This window comes from Ranitomeya variabilis, chromosome 7, assembly GCF_051348905.1.
Source record: "Ranitomeya variabilis isolate aRanVar5 chromosome 7, aRanVar5.hap1, whole genome shotgun sequence".
Taxonomy (NCBI): domain Eukaryota; kingdom Metazoa; phylum Chordata; class Amphibia; order Anura; family Dendrobatidae; genus Ranitomeya; species Ranitomeya variabilis.
This window is the reverse complement of record NC_135238.1, coordinates 84,871,025-84,888,866: the sequence shown is the minus strand read 5'-3', so window position 1 is coordinate 84,888,866 and position 17,842 is coordinate 84,871,025. Positions and strand designations below refer to the sequence as shown.

At 44.0% G+C, this 17,842-nt stretch overlaps 1 protein-coding gene across 2 annotated transcripts in view; it reads left to right on the top strand.

Moving 5' to 3' along the window:
* Nucleotides 1-17,842, top strand: part of TMEFF2 (transmembrane protein with EGF like and two follistatin like domains 2) — a 1,006,851-nt gene that overhangs the window by 870,004 nt on the left and 119,005 nt on the right. The window lies entirely within an intron of this gene.

Below are 17,842 nucleotides of genomic sequence, written 5' to 3'. Positions count from 1 at the left end.
TCCAGGAGTTGAAACGCCGGTTTACTTCGGCGCCTGTTTTGTGCCAGCCTGACGTCTCACTTCCCTTTCAGGTTGAGGTGGATGCTTCGGAGATTGGGGCAGGGGCCGTTTTGTCGCAGAGAGGCCCTGGTTGCTCTGTTATGAAACCTTGTGCCTTTTTCTCTAGGAAGTTTTCGCCTGCCGAGCGAAATTATGATGTGGGCAATCGGGAGTTGTTGGCCATGAAATGGGCATTTGAGGAGTGGCGTCATTGGCTCGAGGGTGCTAAGCATCGTGTGGTGGTCTTGACTGATCACAAAATCTGATGTATCTCGAGTCTGCTAAACGCCTTAATCCGAGACAGGCCCGCTGGTCATTGTTTTTCTCCCGCTTTGATTTTGTTGTCTCGTATTTACCAGGTTCAAAGAATGTGAAGGCCGATGCTCTTTCTAGGAGCTTTGTGCCTGATGCTCCTGGAGTCGCTGATCCTGTTGGTATTCTTAAAGATGGAGTTATCTTGTCAGCTATTTCTCCGGATCTGCGACGTGTGTTGCAGAGATTTCAGGCTGATAGGCCTGAGTCTTGTCCACCTGACAGACTGTTTGTCCCGGATAAGTGGACCAGCAGAGTCATTTCCGAGGTTCATTCCTCGGTGTTGGCAGGTCACCCAGGAATTTTTGGCACCAGAGATCTGGTGGCCAGGTCCTTTTGGTGGCCTTCCTTGTCAAGGGATGTGCGGTCATTTGTGCAGTCCTGTGGGACTTGTGCTCGAGCTAAGCCTTGCTGTTCTCGTGCCAGCGGTTTGCTCTTGCCCTTGCCTGTCCCGAAGAGACCTTGGACACATATCTCCATGGATTTCATTTCTGATCTTCCGCTATCTCAGGGCATGTCCGTTATCTGGGTGATATGTGATCGCTTCTCCAAGATGGTCCATTTGGTTCCTTTGCCTAAGCTGCCTTCCTCTTCCGATCTGGTTCCTGTGTTTTTCCAGAACGTGGTTCGTTTGCACGGCATCCCTGAGAATATTGTGTCAGACAGAGGATCCCAGTTCGTTTCCAGGTTCTGGCGATCCTTTTGTAGTAGGATGGGCATTGATTTGTCGTTTTCGTCTGCTTTCCATCCTCAGACTAATGGACAGACGGAGCGAACCAATCAGACTTTGGAGGCTTATTTGAGGTGTTTTGTCTCTGCTGATCAGGACGATTGGGTGACATTCTTGCCATTGGCTGAGTTTGCCCTTAATAATCGGGCTAGTTCCGCCACCTTGGTTTCGCCTTTTTTCTGCAACTCTGGTTTCCATCCTCGCTTTTCTTCGGGTCATGTGGAGCCTTCTGACTGTCCTGGGGTGGATTCTGTGGTGGATAGGTTGCAGCAGATCTGGAATCATGTGGTGGACAACTTGAAGTTGTCACAGGAGAAGGCTCAGCGCTTTGCCAACCGCCGCCGCGGTGTGGGTCCCCGACTACGCGTTGGGGATTTGGTATGGCTTTCTTCCCGCTTTGTTCCTATGAAGGTCTCCTCTCCCAAATTTAAACCTCGTTTTATTGGGCCTTACAAGATATTGGAAATCCTTAATCCTGTATCTTTTCGTCTGGATCTTCCTGTGTCGTTTGCTATTCACAATGTATTTCATAGGTCCTTGTTGCGGCGGTACATTGTGCCTGTAGTTCCTTCTGCTGAGCCTCCTGCTCCGGTGTTGGTTGAGGGCGAGTTGGAGTACGTGGTGGAGAAGATCTTGGATTCTCGCCTCTCCAGGCGGAGGCTTCAGTACCTGGTCAAGTGGAAGGGCTATGGTCAGGAGGATAATTCCTGGGTGGTCGCCTCTGATGTTCATGCGGCCGATTTAGTTCGTGCCTTTCATGCCGCTCATCCTGATCGCCCTGGTGGTCGTGGTGAGGGTTCGGTGACCCCTCACTAAGGGGGGGGTACTGTTGTGAATTTGCTTTTTGCTCCCTCTAGTGGTTACTAGTTTTTTGACTCTGGTTTTTCTGTCATTCCTTTTATCCGCACCTGGGTCGTTAGTTAGGGGTGTTGCTATATAAGCTCCCTGGACCTTCAGTTCAATGCCTGGCAACGTAGTTATCAGAGCTAGTCTGCTGTGCTCTTGTCTACTGATCCTGGTTCCAGTTATATCAGCTAAGTCTGCCTTTTGCTTTTTGCTATTTGTTTTGGTTTTGTATTTTTGTCCAGCTTGTTCCAAATCTATATCCTGACCTTTGCTGGAAGCTCTAGGGGGCTGGTGTTCTCCCCCCGGACTGTTAGACGGTTCGGGGGTTCTTGAATTTCCAGTGTGGATTTTGATAGGGTTTTTGTTGACCATATAAGTTACCTTTCTTTATTCTGCTATCAGTAAGCGGGCCTCTCTGTGCTAAACCTGATTCATTTCTGTGTTTGTCATTTCCTCTTACCTCACCATCATTATTTGTGGGGGGCTTCTATCCAGCTTTGGGGTCCCCTTCTCTGGAGGCAAGAAAGGTCTTTGTTTTCCTCTACTAGGGGTAGCTAGATTCTCCGGCTGGCGCGTGTCATCTAGAATCAACGTAGGAATGATCCCCGGCTACTTCTAGTGTTGGCGTTAGGAGTAGATATATGGTCAACCCAGTTACCACTGCCCTATGAGCTGGATTTTTGTATTCTGCAGACTTCCACGTTCCTCTGAGACCCTCGCCATTGGGGTCATAACAGGGTACCCCTTAATAGAAATATCTGGGGACTGTCCTTGTCAGGACAGGAGCAATGCATGGGCATGACAGGGAAGATTAGATATTTTTCCTTCCCCAAATACGAATAGTTATAGATGCTCCTGACCATGGTGGATTCGATATGGGACAATAAGATGTGGTGAGACCAAACCATTTTTTATTGAGCACTGTTAAGCACGAGCGCTTTACATGTTTTTTGGCATTTTGTGTCACAAATGTTGATGGTCCGGATTCATTTTTAAAGGTTATTATTAAAGGTTACATTTTATCTTTATGTAGTCAGGACCCTTATAGCTATGTTGTCTGAAAACATGTCACTAGCCCTCGCATCGGTGACCCAGTCAAATGATTGCGGGTCACTGATGGGTCGGCATGACAACCACAGATCTCCAGAAGACCTCCATGGTTCTTCTTGCCAGATTGCTATGAGCGCTGTCCCATGGTCGGCGCTTATAAGTTAGCATTTTTGCTACACACAGGCGTTCTGATCATCGCCTGTGTGTAGCAGAAGCGATCAAAGTAGTGCACTTTCTAGTCTCCCATGGAGACTATTGAATCATGCAAAAAGTAAAAAAGTTTTGAAAAATATTAAAAAAATAAAAAAATATAAAATTCAAATCATCCCCCTTTCACCCCATTTAAAAGAAAACAAAAAAATCAAATATACATATATTTGGTATCAATGCGTTAAGAATCACCCAATCTATCAATATAAAAAAGAATTAACTTGTTCATTAAGTGGTGTAATGAGAAAAAAATTCAAACCGTCAGAATTACGTTTTTTTAATCACCGCTAAATTGCAATAAAATGCAGTAAGCTGCAATCAAAAGATTGTATCTATACCAAAATAGTATAAAAAATGTCAGCTTGGCGTGCAAAAAATAAGCCTCTATCAAGCCGCAGATCATGAAAAATGGAGATGCTACAGATCTTGGAAAATTATGCAATTTTTTTTACCAAATTTTTGAATTTTTCTCACAACTTAGCCCCTTCACGACATGTGCCATACTGGTAATGCTCTGCGGGAACTAAGTTCCCATAAACAGCAGAACTAGCTCGGCGCCCCGATTGTGCAGCCTCATGCTGAATGTAGGGGCAATTGAGTGCGAGTGTCAGCTGTATTTAAACCACTCTGATGCCGCTGTCAGTAGTGACAGCAATTTAGAGGTGCATCACGCACGGAGGGGGCTCCCTGCATGCTTCCATCAGGACAATGCAATGCGGCCGCAAGGTGGCCGTGGGGCCCTTCAGGGAAGGTGGTGTGTCAGTGCCTGCTCAGAGCAGGACCTGAGATTCCTCCTCCCTGACTGTCACATCCTGGTCTAGTGCCCTGCAAAGCAGATCCATCCACCAGCGATCTGATCCTATACAGCAATGTCAACAATATAAAAAAGTGGAAAAAAAATATATTAAAAAGAATAAAAATATTTAAAAAAAAGCCCAAAATAAAAAAAACTAATATTTTTCCAATAAATACATTTATTTATGTAAACAAAATAATAAACATTAAAAGTACACATATTTGGTATCGTGCGTCAGTAACGACTCTCCCACTAGTTAACCCCTTCAGTGAACTCGATAAAAAAATAAATAAAAAAGGCAAAAAACAATGCTCTATTGCCGAACAAAACGTGAAATAAAATGCAATCAAAAAGACAAATGTAACTAAAAGTGGTACTGCTGAAAACATCATGTTGTCCCACAAAAAAACAAGCTGTCATACAACTCTATCAGCAGAAAAATAAGTTATAGCTCTCAGAATAAAGCGATGCAAAATAATTATTTTTTTTATAAAATTGTTTTTATTGTGTAAAAGCACCAAAACATAAAAAAAGATATAAATTTGCTATTGCTATAATCATACTGACCTGAGAAATAAAGCTGCTTTATCAATTTTGCCACACACAGAATGGTATAAAAAAGAAAAAAAATAAATTCTTGAATTGAATTGTTTTTTGTTCATTCTGTCTCCCAAAAATTGGAATAGAAAGCGATCAAAAAATGTCTTGTGCCCGAAAATGGTACCAATAAAAACGTCAGCATGTCCCGCAAAAAACAAGCCATAACATGACTCTGTCAACCAAAATATGGAAAAATTATAGGTTTCAAAATACAGTGAAGCAAAAACTAGTTTTCGCGATAAAAAGCGGTTTTTAGTCTGTGACAGCAGCCAAACATAAAAACTCGACATAAATCTGGTATCACTGTAATTGCACAGACCTGAAGAATAAAGTCACCCAATCACTTATACCACATGAAGAAAGGCATAAAAAATAAATAAAGCCATTTCTTCGCATGCTGTTGATTTTTTCATTCCACCTCCCAAAGATAGCAGTAAGGCTTGGTGCACATTTATCCTGCGCTCTGCGCTGAGCGCTTACACTGGGGTTTCTATGTAAATCTCTGAAAAACGTGATTCAGACAGAACCTCTGGCAGAAGATTCCCTATAAAGAGGCCGATGGAGGCACTGTGGGCACCATAGGACCTGTGATCTGGTGGTGTTAGTTTTTTCAGGATTGCAGGATTGCATAAATTGCTGTTTGCCACAGTTTTTGGCCCTTCTGAAATGGACACCGCTGAACAGAGGCCAGACAGAGTGTAGAGTAACTTGGCTGCCTCATTATAGTGAATGGATCCATCGGTGGTTTAATCTGTCACGTCACTCAGAGATTTAGATGGAAACCCCAAAGTAAGTGCTCAGCTTAGAGCGCTGGATAAATGTGATCGTAAATGCTATGTAAAATGTTCTCAATAAAAGCTTCAACTCAATCCGCAAACAAACAAGCCCTCACTCAGGTCCATCATCTGTTAATGGAAATATTACTTCCACGTTACGGGTAGCACAAAGGCTCTGGAAAAGCGAAATGCCTCCTCACTCCCCAAAAGAAATTCAGCAAATTCTCTGCTCCCAAATCCAAATGCCCCTCTCCCTTCTGAGCCTCAGTGTGCCTAAACCACATTTAGCGCCCACATGTTTGGTATTTCTGTAGTGATGAGAACCCGCCTAATTTACAGGTGTGTGTCTAAAGAAGCATAAGCTGGGCATAATGTACTGGTCACTACAACAGCAGTTTGAAATTTTCACTCAGCAACATCCACTGCTGCTTGTTTCTGGAAAACACCCATGAAGTCAAAATTGTCACTACATCTGTAGATAAATTCCCAGAAAGTAATAATTTCCAAAATGGGGTCACTTGAGGGAGATTTCAGCTTTTCTACCACTTAGGGGCTTCTTTATATGGAATCAGCAAACTATTCTATGAAGATCTGCATTCCAGGAGACAAATAGTTTTCCATCCCTCTCGAGTCCCATGTAGTACTGCACAGCCATATATGGGGTATTGCCACGTTACGTAGAAATTGTGGGACAAGTTTTAGTGCTTTTTTTTTTAACCATTTCCCAGTATGAAAATGTAAAACTTGGGGTTAACACACAATCTTGGTGGTAAAAATGTAAATTATTTTATCTTCACTTCCCAATTATATAAAAGTCTGTGACACACCTGTGGTTTCAATATTATCACTGCACCCCTAGATGAATTTATTTTGTAAAATGGGGTCACATATGGGTGGTTCTGCTGTGTTATCCCCTCAAGGGCTCTGCCAATGTAACATGGCACCCTCAAACAAATACAGCAAAATCTGCACTGTAATACAGCGTTTCTTCCCTACTGAGCTTTGCACTGTGCCTCAAGAATTGTTTTTGATCACATATAGGCTATTGGTAAGCTCAGGAGAAACTGCACAACAAATTTTGGGGTCCATTTTCTCCTGCTACTCTTGTGAAAATATGAAATTTTGAGTTAAAAAAGATTTTTGCGGGATTAATGTGATTTTCTTTTATTTTCACGTCTTAACGTTATAAACTGTGAAGCACCTGTGGGTTCAAGTTGCTCAATATACATCTAGATAAGTTTCCTAAATGGTGTCACTTGTGGGGGGTTTCCACTTAATAGGCATATCAGGGGCTCTTTAAGCATGACATGGCATCCGCTAATTTTTCCAGCAAGTTTTAAATTCGAAAAGTCAAATGGTGCTCCATACTTTCCATCCATTCCGTGCACCCAAACAGTTGTTTTCCAAAGTACAACTTGTTCCACAAAAAACAAGCCCTCACATGGCCATATTGACCAAAAAATAAAAAGTTGGCTCTGGAAAGAAGGGGAGCAAAAAACGAAAACACAAAAATGGAAATACCTCTAGTCATGAAGGAGTTAATAGTAGTTTTGGTCACTTTTCCTTTGGCTTATAATAGTAATACATAGATAATTATCAAGCAAACATATTTACAAGAGATACCGTATATACTCGAGTATAAGCTGACCCGAATATAAGCCGAGACCCCTAATTTTGCAACAAAAAACTGGGAAAACTTATTGACTCGAGTATAAGCCTTGATTGGGAAATGCAGCAGCTACTGGTAAATTTAAAAAAAATATATATATACCAATAAAAGTAAAATTAATTGAGACATAAGTAGGATAAATGTTTTTGACTATCCATACTGAATCAGGAGCCACATATAATGCTCCATACAGTTCATTAAGGGGCCCATAAGATGCTCCACACAAAATACGCCCCATATAATGCTCCATAAATTTCATGATGGGCCCCATAAGATGCTCCATACAAAAATATGCCCCATATAACGCTGCACAAAGGTTAAGAATTGTCACGCTCGCGCCCAGACTGGTTGGTGCGGGGGGGTGGCCCCACAGACCAGACTTCCCTGGAAGGGACGTAACTTGGGTAGCTTCCTTGGTATTCGCTAGAGCCTCTGATGGTGAGGTCAGACTTGTGCGGCAGGAAGCTACCAGGTACCACTCCAGGGTGGTGTCTGGCTGTGGCTGCTGATCCCACCAGAGAACGGAACATAGACAGGTAAGCGGGTACGGCTGGCATTCTGGTAGACAGGCGGGCACAGCTGGCACAGAGGCAGGCAGACAGGTACAGCAGACACTGGCACGTAGGCAGGCACGGCTGGCTCTCTGGTAGGCAGGCAGGTACGGCTGGCTCTCTGGCAGGACAGGTGGACAAGGCTGGTACACTGGAAGAACCAGTAGGGGCCGGTCTGCAGGCAGATATGTAAAACAGGTAAGAACCTGTTCAGACAGGAGGACTTAAGAATAGGTAGAGAAAAACCGCAAGAGCGGATGCAGAGCGAAAGCACAGGAGCTAGAGCCAAGAGCAGAGACGCAGGAGGCGGAGCCAGGAGGAGGAGCCAAGTGCAGCAACGCAGGAGGCAGACTCAAGAGCAAGAGGTGGAGCCAAGTGCAGAAACAAAGGAGGCGGAGCCAAGATCAGGAGGCGAAGCCACATGCAGAGACACAGGAGGAGGAGCTAGGAGCAGGAGCCACGTGCAGAAATGCAGAAGGCGGAGCCAAGAGCAGGAGGCAGAGCCACGTGCAGAAATGCATGGGCGGAGCCAAGAGCAAGAGACATAGAACCGCAAGGAGCGGAGCCAGGTAGAACCGCAAGGAGCGGAGCTGCAGAGCAAGAGCTGAGTGGAGCCACAGAGCAAAGCCACAGAGAACAGAGCAAGGTCAGAGTGCAGAGCAAAGCTACAGAGAGCAGAGCTGAGAGCAAAGCCACAGAGTGCAGAGCTGATTGCAGAGCAAGACACAGAGTGCAGAGCTGAGAGCAAAGCCACATCGTGCAGAGCTGAGAGCAGAGCAAAGTCAGAGTGCAGAGCCCAGAGCAAAACCACAGAGAGCAGAGCAAGGTCACAGAATGCAGAGCAAGGAGCAAAGCAAGGTTGCAGAGAGCAGAGCCAAAAGCAGAGCAAAGCAAGACACAGAGTACGCACAGCAGGGAAAGGAAACCAAGGCAGGGATATAAACGAACACAGGAACAGGACTGGGCTAAGACAAAGTCAGGAACAGGACAAGGCACAGAGATATGGACACAAGCCAGGGTACGACGCCCCTCTGGGTGGCGGACATAGACCAGGGTACAAAGCCCCACTGGATAGCAAACACAGAACACAGACCAGGGTACAACGTCCCCCTGGGTGGCGGACATAAGAGTAACAAAGACAGGGCCTGGCACCTCAGCAGCAAAGAACTGATGTCTTAAATGCAGGAAGCCTCATGGCGATTGGCCGGGGACACCTTAGCAAGGTGCACAAAGTCTCAATAAGACACAGGAGTTGCCGGTACTGCCCCCTATGCACACAGACAGAGCATGCACAGAGCAAGCAGCAGACATGAGGCACAGAGCATGGAGCTGGCAGCAGAGAGAAGTCACAAGAAGGCCCAGAGAACTAAGTGAGTTTGAGTGTAATGCAGGTGGGGATGGGAGGCCATGCAGTGATGTCAGCACGGTTGTTACAATAATGTCCCCATAAGATGCTCCATATTAAAATATTCCCCTATATAATGCTGCCTAAAAGGTTAATGATGGCCCCATAAGATGCTTCATAGAATAATATGCCCCATATAATGCGCCATAAAAGTTGATGGCCCCATAAGATGCTCCACAGAATAATATGCCCCATATGCTGCTCCATAAAGGTTGCTGGCCCCATAAGATGTTCCATAGAATAATATGCCCCATATAGTGCTGCACAAAGGTTCATAATGGCCCCATAAGATGCTCCATAGAATAATATGCCCCATATGCTGCTCCATAAAGGTTGATGGCCTCATAAGATGCTCCATAGAATAATATGCCCCTTATGCTGCTCCATAATGGTTGATGGCCCCATAAGATGCTCCATAAAATAATATGTCTCGTATGCTGCAGCTGTTGCGATTAAAAAAAATGACATACTCACCTGGCCAGGAGCCGGTGTCCTGAGCAGGCAGGGACACCGGTGCACTGTGAAGGCCAGGTGTGGGAGTCGCCACTGGCTCAGGCCCCTGGCACTTGTGACATTCTCCTGTCCCCTTTCCGCCACCGAGCGTCGCTGTGTCTTCCGGGTCCTCTGGCTGTGACTGTTCAGGCAGAGGGCGCGCACTAAACACATAATCGCACCCTCTGACCTGAACGCAACAGCCAGAGGACATGGAAGACAGAGCCCAGTGGTGGAATGAGGACAGGTGAGGTGAGGAAAGCTCACCCTCCCCGTTATACTCACCCCCTCCTGGCACGGTCTCTGCACTTCCCTGCTTCATCCCGCGGCCTGCAGCTCCTTCCAATGCTGAGCGGACACATGGTTCCGCTCATTAAAGTAATGAATTAATTACTTTAATGAGCGGTACCACGTGACCGCTGAACACATAAAGAGGTGACGCGCTGGAGACCATCTGAGAAGCAGAGACTGCACCAGAATGATGTGACAGCTGCCACTCCTGCCGCTTCCCTGCCCCCACTGACTCCCTGGGATAATGACTAGAGTATAAGCCGAGAGGGGCACTTTCAGCCTAAAAAAATGGGCTGAAAATCTCAGCTTATATTCAAATATATACGGTGAATGTTATGAAGCAACAAAAATATAACAATCTAAAATGGAGAACCTGAGTCATTAAAAAAATTATAAAGATTTTCATTATTACATCAATAGATACCAATAATCAATATTCGCATGATGAAAGTTAATTACAGTGGGTACAAAAAAGGTTTTGATCCATAGATGAAAGAACAGTGGCCGAAGGTCAAATCAGAAATGCATAATAAGAAAAAGTATGCGAGTTACCCATAGATAGTTATAACCAGGGCCGGACTGGCCATCTGGCAATTCTGGCAAATGCCAGAAGGGCCTGTCTGGTTGTGGGCTGCCTTGTCTGCTATGTTGTTAGCTGAATCGGTGTTCTCAAGACATTCATACTGTTAAAGAGTTGTGACGGAGCACAAAGTCGCTGACTCCGTCACTTATCCCAACAGGCAACGGGTATCATTAGAAATATTGGTCTTGTAGTAAATCTTGCTTTCTTCAATCCTGGGTAATATTAGTAATATCAACATCTGGTGCTCGGGGGCGGGGACAACATGGGCTTGTGTGATTTTAAATGCCAGGGCTGAATTTCATCCCAGTCCGTACCTGGTTATAACCCACATAAAAACGCCAGCATTTTAGATATCATTCCCATATTGAATTGCTTTATTCATTGCTTTGTACCAAAAAATAGCATAAAGGGAATCTAATGAAGGCGCTATGATATCAGGTCATATAAAGTTCATGGCATATAACTGGTGCTCGCTATACATGTAACATAATAGTATTAGATAAGTGGTTAATTACCAATTGCATGAAGAGATCCTGCTTGGACTGCGGCCATGTACCCCGATGCACTTTTCGTGAGGATGTCACATCCATAGGGGATACAACAATGCGTAAACTTAATGGTATTATCTGTTTTAGTAAAAATGTCTGACACCCCCAAAAAACCATTACCCATGTACCTTAATGCTTGCATACCATAAACTATGATTTTCTTAATTTCTGTATAATTTTTTTTGCATGCAGCTATTCTTGTCTATTTCTTAATGCAGCAGGGATGGGCATGTGCCTGCCCTATATATGCAAATCGCATCTTCAGAGAGGAAGAGGACATATTTAATTTCCCAGAAGGCATACATGGGGCATGATTCTCCTCACTCTTACATGTTAGGGCTGGTTTCTCACTCTCCACAGAAATGTTACCCCTTAGATTCCTGCACTAATTATCTTACCCCATAGCCCTTACTAGTTACTCATTATCCTCTAAAGGTGTTTGTTCCTTTCTCCATGTGCCCTTTTTGTGGGTTTAGTGGAGAAAAAAGTAAACTACACCATTTTTTATGCCATTTACAGATCAACATAAGAAAAAACTTTTTGTTGTTTTGTACAGGTTGTTATAATTACAGGGACACCAATGTTTTTGTGTCATTTGCTGACTTGAAATATCTATCTATCTATCTATCTATCTATCTATCTATCTATCTATCTATCTATCTAACTTCATTTAGTAATTTTATTGAAAGAGAAAGATATTATGCAAATGTATGCTCTTTACCTCTAGCATGCATCTGAATAGAAATACACTCGTATATTAAAATGTAGCTCTATGTACCAGTACAATATGTCTGTAATTAAGAATGCCAGTCACAAATTCTATCCTTGGCATTGCAGCTTCTGCTCATTGATACGGTTGCTGACTGCCATGCAAGAGGTTATGTGTTGAAATCTGGGGGAGATGACATTTCAAACAAAGTGAAGAGATCGTTAATTAAGTGAATGCAAGTATGTATAGAGCACATTCAAATGCTAAACGGGAAAGAGGAATAACTATCTACTATATAATTGTCTAAGGCTACTTTCACACTAGCGTCGTGCACTGCACGTCGCTATGAGTCGTTTTGTGGAAAAAACGCATCCTGCAAAAGTGCTTGCAGGATGCGTTTTTTCTCCATAGACTTGCATTAGCGACGCAGTGCGAAGCATTGACACACGTCGCAACCGTCGTGTGACAGTTGCGTCGTGTTGCGTCGGTCCGTCGCCACCAAAAAACATTGCATGTAACGTTTTTTGGTGCATCGTGACCGTCTTTTCCGACCGCGCATGCGCGGCCGGAACTCCGCCTCTGCCTCCCCGCACCTCACAATGGGGCAGCAGATGCGTTGAAAAACTGCATCCGCTGCCCCTGTTGTGCGGCGCTTGCACAGTATTCGTCGGTTCGTCGCAACGTCGCATTGCGACGTGCGTCGTACGACGCTAGTGTGAAAGTAGCCTAAGGTGTACTTCCGTCTTTCTGTCTGTCTGTCTTTCTGTCTGTCTGTCTGTCTGTCACGGATATTCATTGGTCGCGGCCTCTGTCTGTCATGGAATCCAAGTCGCTGATTGGTCTCGCCAGCTGCCTGTCATGGCTTCCGCGACCAATCAGCGATGGCCACAGTCCGATTAGTCCCTCCCTACTCCCCTGCAGTCAGTGCCCGGCGCCCGCTCCATACTTCCTGCAGTCACGGCTCACACAGGGTTAATGCCAGCAGTAACGGACTGCGTTATGCCGCAGGTAACTCACTCCATTACCGTCGCTATTAACCCTGAGTGACCAAGTTTTTACTATTGATGCTGCCTATGCAGCATCAATAGTAAAAACATCTAATGTTAAAAATAATAAAAAAAATAAAAAATCATTATATACTCACCTTCAGCCACCTTTCCCGCTCCTCGCGACGCTCCGGTAACCGCTCCTTGCAAACGGCAGGTTCCGGTGGCAAGGATGGTATGCGAGAAGGACTTGCCATGATGTCACGGTCATGTGACCGCGACGTCATCGCAGGTCCTGCGCTCATACCAACCCTGGGACCGACAGGATTACAAGGGGCCCTCGGAAGGTGAGTATATGTTTATTTTTTATTTTTTAACCTGTCACATATGTGGCTGGGCAATATACTACGTAGCTGGGCAATATACTACGTGACTGGCCAATATACTACGTGGCTGGGCAATATATTTTGTGGCTCTGTGCTGTATACTACGTCACTGGGCAATATACTACATAACTGGGCAATATACTACTTGGCTGGGCAATATACTACGTCGCTGGGCAATATACTACGTGACTGGGCAATATACTACGTCGCTGGGCAATATACTACTTGGCTCTGTGCTGTATACTACAACACTGGGCAATATACTATGTAACTGGGCAATGTACTACATGGCTGGGCAATATACTACGTGGCTGGGCAACATACTATGTCACTGGGCAATATACTATGTGACTGGGCAATATGCTACGTGGTTGGGCAATATACTACGTGGCTGGGCAATATACTACGTCGCTAGGCAATGTACTACGTGACTGGGCAATATACTACGTGGCTGGGCAATATACTACGTGGCTGGGCAATATACTACATGAGCTGTGCAATATACTACGTGGACATGCGTATTCTAGAATACCCGATGCGTTAGAATCGGGCCACCATCTAGTTGAATAATAAACTCCTAAGTAACTCATGGCAAAGAGAAGAGACATTGCAAACACAAAGTAAAAGTCGAAAGATATCCCTGATCTTCTGGGACAACATGACATTTCCCCCAAATCAGGATCTGGAATGATTGTGAAGTGTCTCATACTTATAGAGTGGCAAATGTATCTCTGAAACAATGTTGAGAGGCAAATTGAGTTGTGATACTAACGGTGTTCTTAGACAGAGAGGCAGATTGCCTATAAATACTGTGATTGTCATAGCTCAAAATGTCACAGATTGATCTGCCACTCTGATATGATTACTATTGTACTGATTGTAGTACTTGAAGTATTGAGACATCATCCCAGTAGACTGCACACACACTAAAGAAGCAGCTGCTGATTAGTCTGTGCAATATACACACTAAAGAGCAAAGGGGTAACAATGTTTTGAACTTTTCACTTTCAGGCTCCATGTCTCACCATCCACTGCAGCCTTGAAAGTGAGACTACCATCATTTTATAGACAATAATATTAGCTATCTCATACATAAATTTGACTTGCAACTACACTGCTCAAAAAAATAAAGGTAACACTAAAATACCACATCCTAGATATCACTGAATGAAATATTTCAGTTAGAAATCTTTATTCATTACATAGTGGAATGTGCTGACAACAATAAAACATAAAAATGATAAATTTAAATCAAAACGAGTATCCCATGGAGTTCTGGATTTAGAATGATACTCAAAATCAAAGTGGAAAATCAAATTACAGGCTGATCCAACTTCAGTGGAAATGCCTCAAGACAAGGAAATGACGTTCAGTTGTGTGTTTTGCCTCCATGTGTCTGTATGACCTCTCTACAATGCCTGGGCATGCTCCTGATGAGGCGGCGGATGGTCTCCTGAGGGATCTTCTCCCAGACCTGGACTAAAGCAACCGCCAACTCCTGGACAGTCTGTGGTGCAACGTGACATTGGTGGATGGTGCGAGACATGATGTCCCAGATATGTTCAATCAGATTCAGGTCTGGGGAACGGGTGGGCCAGTCCATAGCTTCAATGCCTTCATCTTGCAGGAACTGCTGACACACTCCAGCAACATGAGGTCTGGCATTGTCCTGCATTAGGAGGAACCAAGGGACAACCGGACCACCCCTCTCCCAAGGGGTCTGAGGATCTCATCTTGGCTCCTAATGGCAGTCAGGCTACATCTGGTGAGCACATGGTGGGCTGTGCAGCCCTCCAAAGAAATGCCACCCCACACCATTACTAACCCACTTCCAAACTGGTTATGCTGAAGGCATCTCCGGACTCTGTCACATGTGCTCAGTGTGAACCTGCTTTCATCTGTGAAGAGCACAGGGCGCCAGTGGCGAATTTGCCAATCCTGTTGTATTGTGGCAAATGCTAATCATCCTGCATGGTGTTAGGCTGTGAGCACAACCCCCATCTGCGGACATCGGGTACTCAGATCATCCTCATGGAGTCGGTTTCTAACCCTTTGTGCAGACACATGCACATTTGTGGCCTGCTTGAGGTCATTTTGCAGGGCTCTGGCAGTGCTCCTCCTGTTCCTCCTTGCACAAAGGCTGAGGTAGTGGTTCTGCTGCTGGGTTGTTGCCCTCCTACGGCCCCCTTCACATATCCTGGTGTACTGGCCTGTCTCCTGGTAGTGCCTCCAGCCTCTGTACACTACGCTGACAGACACAGCAAACCTTCTTGCCACAGCTTGCATTGATGTGCCATCTTGGATGAGCTGCACTACCTGAGCCACTTGTGTAGGTTGTAGAGTCCGTCTCATGCTACCACGAGTGTGAAAGCACAACCAACATTTAAAAGTGACCAAAACATCAGCCAGAAAGCATTGGTACTGAGATGCGGTCTGTGGTCCACCTGCAGAACCACTCCTTTATTGAGTGTGTCTTGATAATTGCCAATAATTTTCATCTGTTGTCTATTCCATTTGCACAACAGCATGTGAAATTGATTGTCAAACAGTGTTGCTTCCTAAGTGGACAGTTTGATTTCACAGAAGTTTGATTTACTTGGAGTTATATTCTATTGTTTAAGTGTTCCATTTATTTTTTTGAGCAGTGTATTTAGCTAATGATTAGTTAAGCTGATTCTTGTCATATCACTGCATTGTTATTGTTTTGCTGCTGGTGGTAGAAAAACCTTTTGTATACTACAAAATACAACCTGTTCTCACATTCTGTAATAGCTCAGTGTGCTAGTAGGTTGATTTCCAAGTGAAAGGTCACTGGTTCGAATAAAGGAGCACCCATGAAGAAAATTTCCCAAGTAAAGAGAAACAGCATCATCCAGCTCATCGATAGCATTCTTTCGGCCATGAAATTGGTCAACTGCATCATGTGAGTGTCATGGAAGAACACAAAATGAAGTCTGCCCATCCATTCAAAAGCCAAGAGGTGGAAATCCAGACAAAATATCGTAGTCAACAAGTCAGCTCATCATAACGTCTATCAGTTCTGGTGCTACAAGCACGACAGCGGAGGTGGCTTGTATAAATCGTGATAGTGAGATTACAGACATCCATACAAGCACTGTGTGATGCACATTGCACAAGTCTGGAATGGTAGCTTAAAAAAAGGTGAAGAAGCCTTTACTTCAATATCATCATAAGAAGCATTGGCTCAAGTTAGCAAAACAGTTTGAAAAGTGGACAATGGAAGATTTGAAACAGGTGATTTGGACTGATGAGATGAAAGTCAATAGACTAGGCTCTGATAGGTGCAAATAGGTCTTGAAGCAACAAGGGAAAAAGGGGTTGACAGATCAAGAATTTGAAGGAACTGTCAAGTTCGGTGGAGTAAGCCTGATTATATGGGGTTGTTTCACATTCAAAGGTGTTGGATACATGATTAGGATCTATGGTGGTCTCAATGCTGAGCTATATGTGGGAATCATACAAGATAAGTTACTTTGTACTCTCTGGTACTATGGGTATGAAAAGAACAACATAGTGTTCCATCAGGACAATGACCCTTTATTGAGATTGGTGAAGAAATGGTTTAATGACAATGAAGTAGAGGTGCTTCATTGGCCCCCAGAGTCCCAATCCTTCAACCCAAATGAAAACTTGTGGGTATAGTTGAAGAAAAACTGTATAGTACCCAAATGAGTTGACCACTATGCACCAACCACGGGAATATGTAAAAGTGACCCGGGATTTAGGTAGAGACATGTTTGAATCTGGTCTAGAGTATGTCTGCTAGGATTCAGGCAGTGTTGAAAGCCAAAGGTGGATTAACAAAATGCTAGCAAAATAATAAAAACTAAAATTTAGATATTTGTAGATATTTTGGGGTAGGGTTTGTGAAAGTCAGAGACCTATGTGACTGGTTGACATTATATAATTACAGTCAGATCACAAAAGTGGGTTCCGGTCACATGGCAGGGGTTACACAAAGGTAAGTGCATTATAAAGTTGAGGTGGGTGATGCAGAGGGAATACTGGATAGTAGAATTCTTAAAGCAGATAATCCTTTTAATATTTAATAGCAGTTATTTTAACTATCAGAAATTTAGATAAAGTGAAACAACCTTATTAGTGAACCGTATTATTTATTTACTATATGAAGTAAACTAATAACAGTGCTAAACAAAGTCTATATAATGTTGCTTTACAAGTAGTATTAAGATTTCTGTTTGTGTTCACTTCAGCAGAGAATGCAGGATAGCCCCACAGTCTAGTACAGCATATGCTTCTTCTTGTGATGCCTCGCACTCAAGAGCGTAACACCACGTTCTCTTGCTTGTTCACTGAATGTTAACTAGTAGTTTACATAGCCTTACATATAATAGACTTGTAATATGGACAACATTTTAAAAAATAAGATTTTGCTGGCGGAATTTCATATTTCCACTGCTGCAACAACATGGATTATAACACACACTGTATCCCTGAGGAAGCTGTTATGACCTGGTGGTTAGGAGCACCCGAAGTGACCTGATGGTTAAACCAGAAAACCTGGGACAAGCTCTGAGGATGTGGTAACTCTACTGACCGCAATCCCTAATCCTATAACACACACTAGAAATAGCCGTGGAGCGTACCTAACTCTCCCTAGACGCCTCTTCACAGCCTAAGAGCTAACTACCCCTAAAGATAGAAACAGTAGCCTACCTTGCCTCAGAGAAATTCCCCAAAGTAAAGATAGCCCCCACAAATATTAACTGTGAGTTAAGAAGGAAGTGACAAACACAGGAATGAAACAGATTTTAGCAAAGGAGGCCGAATCTTCTCTAGAAAGACAGAGGATAGGAAAGGGAACTGTTGTGAACTCTATTT